Source organism: Rhinatrema bivittatum, chromosome 4, assembly GCF_901001135.1.
Source record: "Rhinatrema bivittatum chromosome 4, aRhiBiv1.1, whole genome shotgun sequence".
NCBI classification, from domain to species: Eukaryota; Metazoa; Chordata; class Amphibia; order Gymnophiona; family Rhinatrematidae; genus Rhinatrema; species Rhinatrema bivittatum.
Genome location: NC_042618.1, coordinates 107,453,041 through 107,465,667, shown reverse-complemented (window position 1 = coordinate 107,465,667; position 12,627 = coordinate 107,453,041).

Below are 12,627 nucleotides of genomic sequence, written 5' to 3'. Positions count from 1 at the left end.
GCCTCTTATTTTTGCCAATAATGTCTCTACTCATGCAGCCCAGCATACTGCTAGTTTTCCCATTTGCTTTATTCGATTGACCTGCTATATTGAGGTAATCTGAGATCACTTCTGGATCTCTTTCTTGTTGGACAGTTTTGATAGTTCTTGTCCTTCTAATTGATTTGTGGCTAATGGATTTTTGCATCCCAAAGTGCGCTATTTTATACTTTTTCATATTAAAGTTCATTTTCCCAACTCTTGACCATTCTACCAATTTATTCAAGACCCCTTTAATTTTTTCCAACCCCTTCTGGGATGTCTGCTCTGATACAGATTTTAGTATCATCGTCAGTCAAGCTTATTTTTCTCTCCTGTTCCTCAACCGTGTCACTAATTGAAAAGAACTGGTCCCAGTACCAAATCCTGAGGAATTCCACTGGTCTCTTTGCCTTCACCTGAGTGAACTCCATATACCACCACTCTCTGTGTCCTACCACTCAATTTACAGCTTCCTGGCCTACTCCCATACTGTCTAGCTTGCTTATCAGTCTTCTGTGGGGAACAGTGTCAAAAGCCGTGTTGAAGACCAGGCAGTTCACCTCTACTATGCCTCTCAGCTTCACTAAGTTTGTCACTTCGTTGAAGATCTCAATCCAGTTAGTCTGGCAGGATCTTCCCTTTGTGAAACCTTGTAGTCTGGTGCCCTGTACGCCACTTGTTTCAAGGTGCTGCACTCTCTTTTCCTTTGGTAGGGTTTTCATAGTTTTATCCACTATTGCCGGCCTCCTCCCTGTTTCCACGTTGGTGTAATGGGACCATCTTTCTCTCTCTTCTAGTCTCTCAGAACCTTCCCTTGTCTTCAAAGATGAGCTGACTAGAGTCATGAGGGGCTCTGTCAGCACATTCCTGAGTGTAGAATCCTAGGGTCTGCAGCAGTGGGGCCCATGGCTTTACTGAGTCACTTTCTTAAGTTATCTCAAGTCCCTCTTTTGTAATTTTGGTTATAATTATTTTCACATTTATTTATGGTATTTCCCACTTTGGAATCATCACCTTCTATAAATACCAAGCAAAAGAATATTTTGAAAACCTTTTATCCAAATTTATTTCTGGATATTTTTTTTCTGAGCTAATTTCTAACTTATGCACATTTTCTCTAACACCCACACATCTCAATTTAATTTGTACATGCCCTAGTGTTTTGAGCACTAAGGCAAAACCATCTATATGATGTCCATGGAACTTCCTTGATCCAGCCTTAGAATAGTCCTCTGAAGAAAACCTGGAAGTTTTCATTGACTTGGTTCATTCTGTTTAAATTGCATTGATGATCATTTATTTTGACATAAGTTAAGGACATTAGCAATCTTGAAAATCAATATAAAATTACTTGGCAGTGCTGGCTATAAAAAAAAGAACTGGTTGTGTTATCTAGTCAAATAAGAACATAAGAACATGCCATACTGGGTCAGAACACGGGTCCATTAAGCCCAGCATCCTGTCTCCAACAGTGGCCAATCCAGGTCTGGCTACATGGTGCGCACAAATGTACGCCCGATTTTATAACATGCGTGCGCAGCCGCGCGCATGTTATAAAATCAGGGGTCACCGTGTGCAAAGGGGTGCACACTAGTGCACCTTGAGTGTGCTGAGCCCTCGGGGAGACAAGTTAGCTTTCCCCATTCCCTCCCCCCCAACCTTCCCCTATCTGTCCCGCCCCCCCCCCCCAGCCCAAACACCCCCGTACCTTTGTCGCAGAAGTTACGTCTGCCAGCCAACTGCCGGCGTGTGATCCGCCGGCCCAGCGGCCTAGCAGAGGCCTCTGGCCCCGCCCTTGGACTGCCCCGACCGCCCATTTTTTCAAACCCTGGGACTTACATGCGTCCGGGGCTTTACGCACGCCGCCGGGTCTTTTGAAAATAGTCCCGGTGCGCGTAACCCCTCCCCATGCGCGTAAATCCTCCTGGATTTATGCGCGTAGGGCTTTGAAAATCTGCCCCTAAGTCTATCCCATGCTATTGTTGCTAGTAATAGCGGTGGTTATTCTCTAAGTCAACTTAATTAATAGCAGCTAATGGACTTCTCCTCCATGAACTTATCCAATCCTTTTTTAAACACAGCTACAGAGCCACATCCTTAATGCTTCTGGGGAATCCCGTTCCTTGCTAACAGATTGACCGAGCCTCTATGGCGAGTGGACCATGCTGTGACCGATCTCAATGACAATTATGGCATTCATGACCGGACTCATTTGCGGGGGAGGGAGGGAAGGGGAAGAGGGGTGAGGGAGCAAGGGGAATGGGGGGAGTTGGGGAGGGGATCTGAGACTGCTGGGTGGGGAGGGACCTTTGTAAAAGAGCCATCTGTTCGCAATAAGGCCCGGGGGGGATAAGAGTGACAGCCTCCCGGGCATGTTGATTTGTATTGGTTTTTATTCATCGCTCAATAAAAAGTGTTTAGTTTAAACCCAGCTACACTAACTGCACTAACCACATCCTCTGGCAACAAATTCCAGAGTTTAATTGTGCGTTGAGTGAAAAAGAACTTTCTCCGATTAGTTTTTGTTTTTTTTTCATTCTTTATTTATGAATTTTCCAAAATACATCATAGAAATTAAACATGTCATTACTTGGTTTACAAAATGTGTAATTTCAAAACTATAACTTATAACTAAGAAAAACTTCGATTATGTAAATTCAAGTACCACTATGCTGTATTTCCAGGAATTATTTAACATTTTTTAGACAAATATTGAGCTGTACAGAGTCAAAGACATGGAAGAGTAATTTTTTAAGGAAAAAATTAAATTTTAAAGAATAAACATTGCATAGCTCACAATTGAATTTCCTATTTCTACCCTAATCGTTTGGATCCATAGGGGATGATGTAGTTGGTAATTGCGCCTCCAAAAATTTTTGAAACTGATCTATTTGAAAAAAGGTAAAATTTTGATCTCCTCTCTTTATCTGACATTTACATGGATATCGAAGAAGAAATGAAAAACCTAAGGATAAAACTTTCTGCCTCATTGCAAGAAATTCCTTTCTCCTTAGTCTTGTTATGGATGCTAAATCAGGAAAAAATTTCAATACTTGGCCATAAAACTGTACTGGAAATATCTACGCATAACTTTATTAACATCTAATTGAGTTATAAACGATACCACTAAGGTGTTTCTATTCATAACATCATTTGTGGAATCTTCTAGAAAACTAGTTAAGTTTTCAGGGACATTTTGAGGAAAAACACCTTTCCTTTCCAAAACATAGCAGGTATTTATAGATGGAAAATCAGTATCGTTAAACATTAAAACTTCTTTCAGAAGTCTTTTTAGAGTTACAAAGGGAATCTCACCTGCTATTGTGGGAAAATTTAGTATTCTGATGTTTAAATATCTGATCCTGTTTTTGATTATCTCTAATCGTTTTGAACAATATAGTTGATCTTTTGCTATTAATGCACTTATTTTCTGGCAGGACTTTATGGTTTTATCATTTTCTTTTACCTTTGTTCCTATAGCAGTAATTACTTGCTGAGTATTATTTATCTAAAGTTGGAAATTTGAGGATACGTTGTCCATCTTTGTTTCAAGTCTATTTATAGAGGCGCTTAAACCTGATACAACATCCCAAATGGATTCCAAAGTTACCTTCTCTGATCTAATAGCTCCAACTGATAATTGACTTAAATGATCTGGAGTACTCTGTATCTCCTCCTGCTTAGTTTCCTGAGCAGGTGGTTCACCGGAACCTTTAGATGCTGTTACTATCTCTACAGAGAATTTCTCTCCAGATACAGACTCAGAAAGTGCACCAACTGATCGACACTCTCCTCCACCTTCCTGTGGGGATTGTTGGATCAGTTCCCCTCTCCGATTAGTTTTAAAAACACATGCAAAGATAAAATGCTTTGTAGATAAAGGGGGCAACAGTCAAACTGCCTGCATTGATTCAAACCTTATGGGTACTTTTAACCCATGAGGTATGGGCCAATAATCAAAGCAAAATTAGGCGCCTAATTTTGTTTTGAGAATTGTCCTAGGAAAAATAACCTGCAGAGATTGCTTTTTTTTTTTTTGCAGGTAATTTTTCTCTTGGAAACAAAGCACATAGATTTGAAAATGACATCTACATATTTTTACCCTCCCCGACCTGAACAAGCCCTTGGGGGCAACAAACTCTGCCTGAGGAGGACTTTATCGATCTCCGTATAATGGCAGGGAAAAAGGGCCCCATTATATGAAGATCGATGAAATTCCCCTGAGGTAGAGTTTGTTTCTTGAAACATGGGTCCATGTCAGGACATTTAAGATAAGAATTTCCATTTTAAGTACATTTTAAATTCCTAAAAGCAATTGAGCTGTTTAACTGATTATTATATTATGAAACACAAGAGAGATTTCATGTTTTAAATAACCTCTGCTCCCCATATGAAGGCTTATTTCACCATTTAGGCAATTCATACTAGAATTATATGCCGAAATTTTAAGAGCAACTTTGAATGATTAAAAGTACAATAGAGAGCCATACTGGGTTGATTTTTCTGCTTTTTTTGTATATCGTCATCACCCAGGAACTGGGACTTATTGCTATTTTGAAATATCCATTCTATATTTCTACATTACTCTTCCTCTTCCTTATCAGGAATGAGAAAGAAGCAAGCATGTTCACTCTTAATTGCCATAATTACACCTTTACCATTCCTGGCAGTGTGAAAAGTTGCTTAATATTAAATCATGTATAAAATTACTCTTGCACATGGCTTAACAGGAAAACACCCAAACTTGTTTCTCAGAAACATTGCAGGAGCGGCGAAGGCTGATAGAGAGTGCATGGATTGGAATAATTTCAACAACACTGTGAGTAAGACTGGCATTGCTCCACTCTTCCCATGGGTGGATGATAGAAGCATAAAAGTGAGCCAGTAGATTTAGTGTGTTTGTATTTTCAGAAGGCGTTTAACAAAGTTCCCCATGAGAGACTCCTAATAAAATTAAAACGTCATAGGATAGGAGGCAATGTCCTGGTTAAAATAAAGGAAACAGAGTAGGATTAAATGGTCCGTTAAAATAAAGGAAACAGAGTAGGATTAAATGGTCCATTTTCTCAGTGGAAAAAGGGAAGAGTGGAGTGTCTCCAGTATCCGTACTGGGACCGGTGCTTTTTAACATAATTATTTATACATAATCTGGAAGGGGGGGGACAATAAGTGATATGATCAAATTTGCAGATGACACAAAATTATTTAGAGTTCTTAAATCGCAAGCAGATTGTGATAAATTGCAGGAGGAGCTTGCGAGACTGGAAGACTGGGCATCCAAACGGCAGAAAAAATGTAATGTGGACAAGTGCAAATTAATGCACATAAGGAAAAGTGGCCCATGTTGTAGTTGCACAATGTTATAAAGTCGGCTACCTGTGCGCACGTGCGCGCCTGATTTTATATCGGCGCGCAGGTGCCTACTCGCACGTGCAAGGGGGGGATTTTGCAATACATGCACGGTGACGCGATCGGGCCTTTAAAGGAGCGGAATGGGAGGGAACTTCCCTAACCCTAACCCCTTTTCTCCTCTCTTCCCTGACCCCTAACCCCCCCTAACTCAGCTAAATCTTTTTGGTTTTGAAGTTACCTGCTCTAAGGAGCAGAAGTAAGTTCCATGTGTCGGTCGGCTGCCAGCGTGTGCTTCACCGGGACGGCTCATACTGACGCTGTCCCAGCCCGCCCCTGCCCCCAGCCCTCCCTAGCCCACCCCTTTTCAGACATCTGGCACATCCGCGTGTACCGGGAGATATGCGCGTGGCCAGGCCCCTCTGAAAATGTGTGTGGCCCGGCTACGCGAGTATCTGTCGGTATTGGCAAGGATTTAAAATTCCCCCGATTATTAGGAAAGGAATGGCGACTAAAATGAAGAATGTCATAGTACATCCGTATCATTCCGTAGAAATACTGCACCCTGAATAATATGTGCAATTCTGGTCATCATATCTCAAAAACGATAGAGAGGCCAATATTCAGCAGGCGTTTAGTGGACAAGTTATCCAGCTAATGTTAGCTGGATAAGTTGTCTGGTATATTCAGTGGGATAAACCTCCCACTGAATATACTAGTGCAAAGTTATCCGGCTGGAGGAGAATTCCTTAAACTGCTATTAATAACATTTACTTAGGAAATAGCTACTGCTTATAACCGGCATTGGTAGCGTGGGATTTATTTACTGTTTGGGTATTTGCCAGGTACTTGTATCCTAGGTTAGCCAATGTTAGAAACAGGATGCTGGGCTTGATGGACCCTTGGTCTAACCTAGGAAGAAGCAACATTTTTTAAACTATTCTCTATTGACACCGAACACAATGAAATGAATAAATGTTTTATATGGATGTTCTAAAATTAAAAAAAAAAACTCCTTTGTGCTATCCTTAAATTACAGTCTCTCCTGTTTCTCCTTCCCACCTCTCCTTCTTCCATGTTTGGAGAAAGGAACATTTAGGACCTAAGCTTTTTTTCCTCCATAGACACAGAATTGGAGAAAAGTCTTAGCGAACCAAACCTTTAGTGACAATGGAAGATGATGGAGGATTATCAGCTAACCCAAATGAAATATTTATGCATGCTCCAGGATAGGAGCCCTGGAATCAGCAATCTGTCTATGTCAGGTATGCTGCTGGAGAGCCATTTACCTCGCTAAAAGGGCTGTCTAGATATTGTCCATCCTTAACCCAACTAAAAGTGGGTGCAGGCCATCCCAGCACTTTCATGTTTAGCTAAAATAAGGGAGAGGCATTCTCAGGGGCATGTTTTGGGCAGGATTAGAAAACAGTGCATGTATACATTATAATCTTCAAATGACTGTGTGTTATTTCCCTGCCAGAATCAACCCACACAGAAGCAGGTGCAAAGGCCACAGGCCAGATATGCATTTGGGCAATTTTTCAAAGGAAAAATGGGGTGGACTTTCCCCTTTAAAACTTTGTTCAAAGCCTTCAGGTGCAAAGTATGAACTGACTTTGCACCTGGCTGGAATGTTTTGAAAATTGCCCTCCAGAATGCACATCTCAAGGGCAATATTCAGTCTTCAAATGGGGAGACTGAATATTGCTCTCCCCACCTTACCATAGGTAAAGTACTCACAGAGATGAGTTTTAAAAGCCTAGTATGTGCCAACATTGTGAGATGTGCGTGCATGTGTAGGACATGTGCGCACCCAGCAGATTTTAAAAGCCACCTAACATGCGCGTGCATCTTCAATGCACAAATATCTCACTCCAGTTCTAAAAGGGGCATGGTTTGGGCGAGCTATGGGGCATTCCAGAGCAGGGCCAAGAGATGTGCATGCAAATACTTATGCACCTGGGGCCAGAACCATGTAACTTTACTTCTGCTATGGAGGAGATGTAAGTTTAAAAAAAACACAAAAGAAGAGCCATCCCTGAAGGGTTTAAAGGGTCTGGGGTAACCAGGGGGAGTGCAGGCTATTAAACCAGGGGGGTCTGGAGGACCTAGCTCTACACTGAACAAACTGGTGGACGAATTGGTAAAAAAGTGGTCATAATGTGGATGTGTGCCAGTTATAAAATTCCCCCACTTCTGCAGTTCATACCCAAACGTGCATGGCTGCACCTAGTTGCAATATTCGGCACACACATATGCGCGCCCAGGCTATTTTATATCGTATGCATATATGCGCACCTATGCTATAAAATCGTCATATCCCTGGGTGCACGTTAATGCATTTGCATCAATGTCTTCTTGTGCACCTCTTTGAAAGTTAACTTCCCTGCATAAGTACTTTCACCCATGGTAAGCAAGAGCTGGGGTTAGGTCGGAAGAGGGGTAGTGTATGCAGGGCTTGCATTTTCAGCCCCTTATATACTTTCCATGGGTACATTAGCATCTGCTTGAAAACAAGTGAAAATGTTTGAGCTCAGATTTCAGCCTTGTTTCCTGCCAGCCTGTATTTTTCAAAAGGCTATGTGGACTGCAAACCAGCCATGAGCTTTGAACATTACCACCCTCATGTTCAGGGCAGGAGAGGACCTACCTTTTTTTCCATATGTACAATGCATTGAAATCCTCAGCTCAATGTGCAGCAGCGGTCAAAAAAGCAAATAGAATGTTAGGAATGATCCAAAAAGAAGTGGAGAACACAATAGAAAATACCATATTGCCTCTGTATCAATCCATGGAGTTACTGCACCTTAAGCATTGTTTACAGTTTTGGTCATCCCAATTCAAGAAAGACATAGTGGAACAAGAAAAGGTGCCAAGGAGGACATAAAAAATGATAAAGGGGATGGCACGGCTCTCCTATGAGGAGAAGTTAAGCAGGCTAGGGCTTGTCAGCTTAGAAAAGAGATGTCAAAGGGGACATGATAGAAGTTTATAAAATCATGACAAGTAAATAACCATCCTTTATTTAAATAATTCAAAGAATATTAAAATATGGGGACACTCCATGAAATTAACAACTAACTGATTTAAAACAAATCAGAAGCAGCACTTTTGTACTCCCGCTCACAATCAAGCTGTGAAATCTGTTATCAGAGGACGTGGCCAGGGTGACTGGCAGAGCAGGGTTTAAGAGAGGTTTGGATAAGTCCATAAAACATTTTTAGCCAGGTAGACTAGAGAAAGCCATTGCTGTCCCTGGGAGGGATTAACAAGAAATAGATCTATTTTGTGAGATTTCCTGGGTATTTGTGACCCAGACTGGCGGCTGACAGAGACAGAGACAGGACACTGGGCTCAATGGACTTTGCCCTGGCCCAGCCTGGCATTTCTAATGGTCTTACTATTTTAGGGATGATTTTAGGAGGACATCCCTTAATGTGTGGCTATTTAAAATATAGAAAAGAAGTTTAAAAATTAAAATTTTAGAGTTGCCTGAGTCAGATGGAAAGCTATTCTGAACTGTGCCTGGGCTAGCATCACTCGAGACTGTGCTCCAACTTGGTTGTTCCATGTGGTACATCTGTTTCCTATATGCCACACATTAAGATATGATCTTAGAGAAGGGGAGCATACCTGAACTATAACAAAAGGAAAAGGTTCTTAGTTTTTGAAAGGTGAACATGAATTTTTCCTAGAAAATCAGTGAAAAAAAAAATTCTCTCATGTAAAAAAAAAAGACTTCCATTTGAAAAAAGTGCATTCAAAGTATAAAAGTACACTTTCCAATTATCCAGCATCTTAAGAAATGTATTTTTCATGGCATCAGCACTGTAGGCTACACTGTACTCAATAAACAACTAATAGATGTCATGGAAGTGCACCTTTCCTCTGACTTTGCAATTTAAGTAATCTGCATATTGCATGCAATTGTACAAATTTATTAATGCTCCAAGTCATACTTCGCTTGGTAGTACTGTTAATAATTACTTTGACTTGTGTCTTCCAAGTTCAGTCACAGCCAGGTTCTAGCATTACCCGATGAGAGCAGGCTACCATGAGGAGGGTCATTTTGTAACTGGGAGAACAGAGGTAAAGTCTGCGCGTGACTTTTTTTTTTGCACAGACTTTAGCCCACATTTTCAAGGCAAACATTCGCACATACATTTGGTTTGAAATTGCCTGGCTAAGTGCCCCTCACTAAGCATGAAATAATGTGCACAAAGTTACAGCTGCTCTTCACCGTGCATAACATGTGCAGATGAACTTACTCGCATACTTTAGAAGATCAAAGAGTATGGGCGGAAATCCCAGCTCTACCCCTCCCCCTATGCACGTGAAAGGAGCCCGACACAGTGTCTGTGTGTGTGTGTGTGTGTGTGTGTGTGCGTGGCCATAATTCTACGCATGCAGTTTTCTAAAGGGCCACTGCAGTTTTTTGCGCGGAGTCCCTTTGAAAATAGCCCTCACAGGTGCAAAATTCGCAGATGCTTTTACCGCACATCCATGCAACTCATTTTCAAGGAGAAATTACCCAGGTAGAATAAAGTATTAGTGGAGTGCAGGAGAAATGTTTTCATTTCATTTCCTTTCTGGGCTGGATTCATTTTGTTTGATTTTTAGTGCGTGATAGGACTCACTAAAACCAAACCCTGGTGCCATTTTTTTAAAAGCCTCCCCCCCCCCAGACTGTGGGACATTCCTCACTCTCCTGTGGGCCACCTCCTCATAGTTTACATGGATGACCTCCCCTCTGAGCAATCCCCAGTCACGCCTGTCCCACCCCGGTGCTATTTGTAATCCTCTTTGAAGTACCTGAAAGGCAGATTATAAATCAGATAAATAAATAGTAACTGTTGTACAAGGAGATACTGTATTTGTGAGATATTTGAACAGAAAATGTGTGTTAAGGTTTGAAAAAGGTTTTTGAGGTGCATAGGAGTCACCATAAATTCTTGAATTAATGCTCTCTGTGCTACCTATAGATATACCCACAAACTCCTATTCACCCAAATATCTAAGTTCACCTTTGAAATCCTTAAGAATTTAATATATTTACTCCTGCTGAGGCTGGCATTAATTTGGGACTTTTAAAACACTGCCAAAAGTTCCCATGCAAAAATAACTCTTAAAGGGCATGTACCAGTTGTCCTGTCAGGGATGGGCAGTGTTCATTATATAAAAAAATACTCTGGCCTATCCTCATGCCTACTGCCCTATCTTAACCTATGCTTTTTTCTTTTCTTTCACAAATGTACACTCTCTTTCTTACACTAAATTTTTATACTTCACATAGTCAGACTGTACACATGCAAATATTCTGTTTTTACATATTTACCTTTCATCTTCTCTATTACAGAAAGGGATATCATCAGGATTGTAAGGCGATCAAAAGACAGATGCTGCCACATCAGACAGCAAGCACCCACTTATTATATACAACCAATTCTCCATCAAGCAAGCAAACGTGTACATATATTACTCACACTTTTCCTTCACACAATCAATCAACTTATAGTTACCACTCGTACATTTTATTTCTGCCACTGCACTTCTGAACACATAAGCGCATGCAAAAAGTAGCGATGAACACACAAAATATAAAACTTTTATTTTGTAAGGAAATATAGTTGAAACACAAATTATTAGCTGCATGACTACAAGCTCTTCTTGTGGGTGTCTGTGTATGCCTAAGAAAGTTAGCTGAACGGGGTTACTGCAACTGCAGCATGCGTCTTTCCTCCCTCCTCCTGAAGGATCACCTGTTATCATTTCCTTTGTGTGTCCAACCCCAGCCAGTCCCATCGGACCGCAGGCTTGCACTAGAGTCTTTTACACCTCTGCACTGCCTCCTGCGCTACAGGCCCTGCCCTGAGCTACATTTTTTTTAAACACAGAATGTAATTATTTGTATTTGCCAAAGTCACTAAATCTCTTTATACTGGAAGTGTTTCTGTGTCTTGAATTTGGCTGAATCAAGCACACGGAGGCACGAGGAAGGAGAAAGTTCTACCATTGGAATGGAATGTAGAGAAATTGCTGTCTTCCTAAAGGAAAACACTAGCATTTAATATCATTATTTCCTCATTAAAAGGCTGGCATCTTGACTCAAATATAATTAAATATTGCAGCAAATAAATCTCCCATTAGTAGTCAGGGTAGGCAGGTAATGCTTGGGGGGGGAGGGGGGTCTAGAGCACTTAACATAGAAACATATAGAAACATAGAAATGATGGCAGAAAAGGGCCAAATGGCCCAGCCAGTCTGCACAGTAAGTAGTATCTGCTGTGCCTTGTAGGTTACCCAGTGCTTATCAGTTTCCTACACTGTAAAAGTCAGGGCCTAGTTGGTTGCTGTTTGAATCCAATTCCCCGTTATGCCTTGCCGTTGAAGCAGAAAGCAATGTTTGAGTAGCATCAGCAGTATCAAGGCTTATTGATTAGGGGTAGTAACCACCGCATCAGCAAGTTACCCCCACACTTGTTTCCCCAGACCGAAAAAGTTGGGCTCTTGTTGGATGCTGTACGATTCCAATTCCCCTTTTCCCCTACTGTTGAAGCAGAGAGCAATAATGGAGTTGCATCAACAGTATCAAGGCTTATTGGTTAAAGGGTAGTATCTGCCGCACCAGCAAGTTACATCCTATAGCCTTAAGGGATCTACAATATTAAGATAGTGGGGGCCTTGTGATCTTGTCCGCATGGCAAGCAGATACAATTAAGATCATGATTATACTTATCTTCAGCAAACTCTGTATTTGACACCAGAAACTAAGGTGCATTTAAAACATGTTTTAGTAATTAGAACCCATAGAATACCAGAATGTAATAGAGGAACTCATTAGGATCTCTACTAAAAAGTGTGGCTTAGCAGCAAGATTTTACAGTGCAGTCTAGGTTAGAGTAGTGGTTCTCAAACCTGTCCTAGGGACGACCCCCCCCCATTTCAGGATACTCACAATGAATATGCAAATTTATCTCATGCATATTCATTGTGGGTATCCTGAAAATTTGACTGGATGAGGGTCCCACAGGACAGGTTTGAGAGCTTCTGAGTTAGAGGAATATATTATCTTTTCTATAGTCCCGTCCCCCCCTCCCCACCCCCCATTAGAGGCTGTTGCAGTGGTTAATTCCTGTTTATATATAAAGTGACCCCTGGTGTCTATATGGATTTTTTAGTTAGGAATTGAAAAGGTAGGAGCTATAGCTTTCAGTTCCCTTAAGTTTGCATAGTATAGGCTCAAAGCTTTGGCTAAGG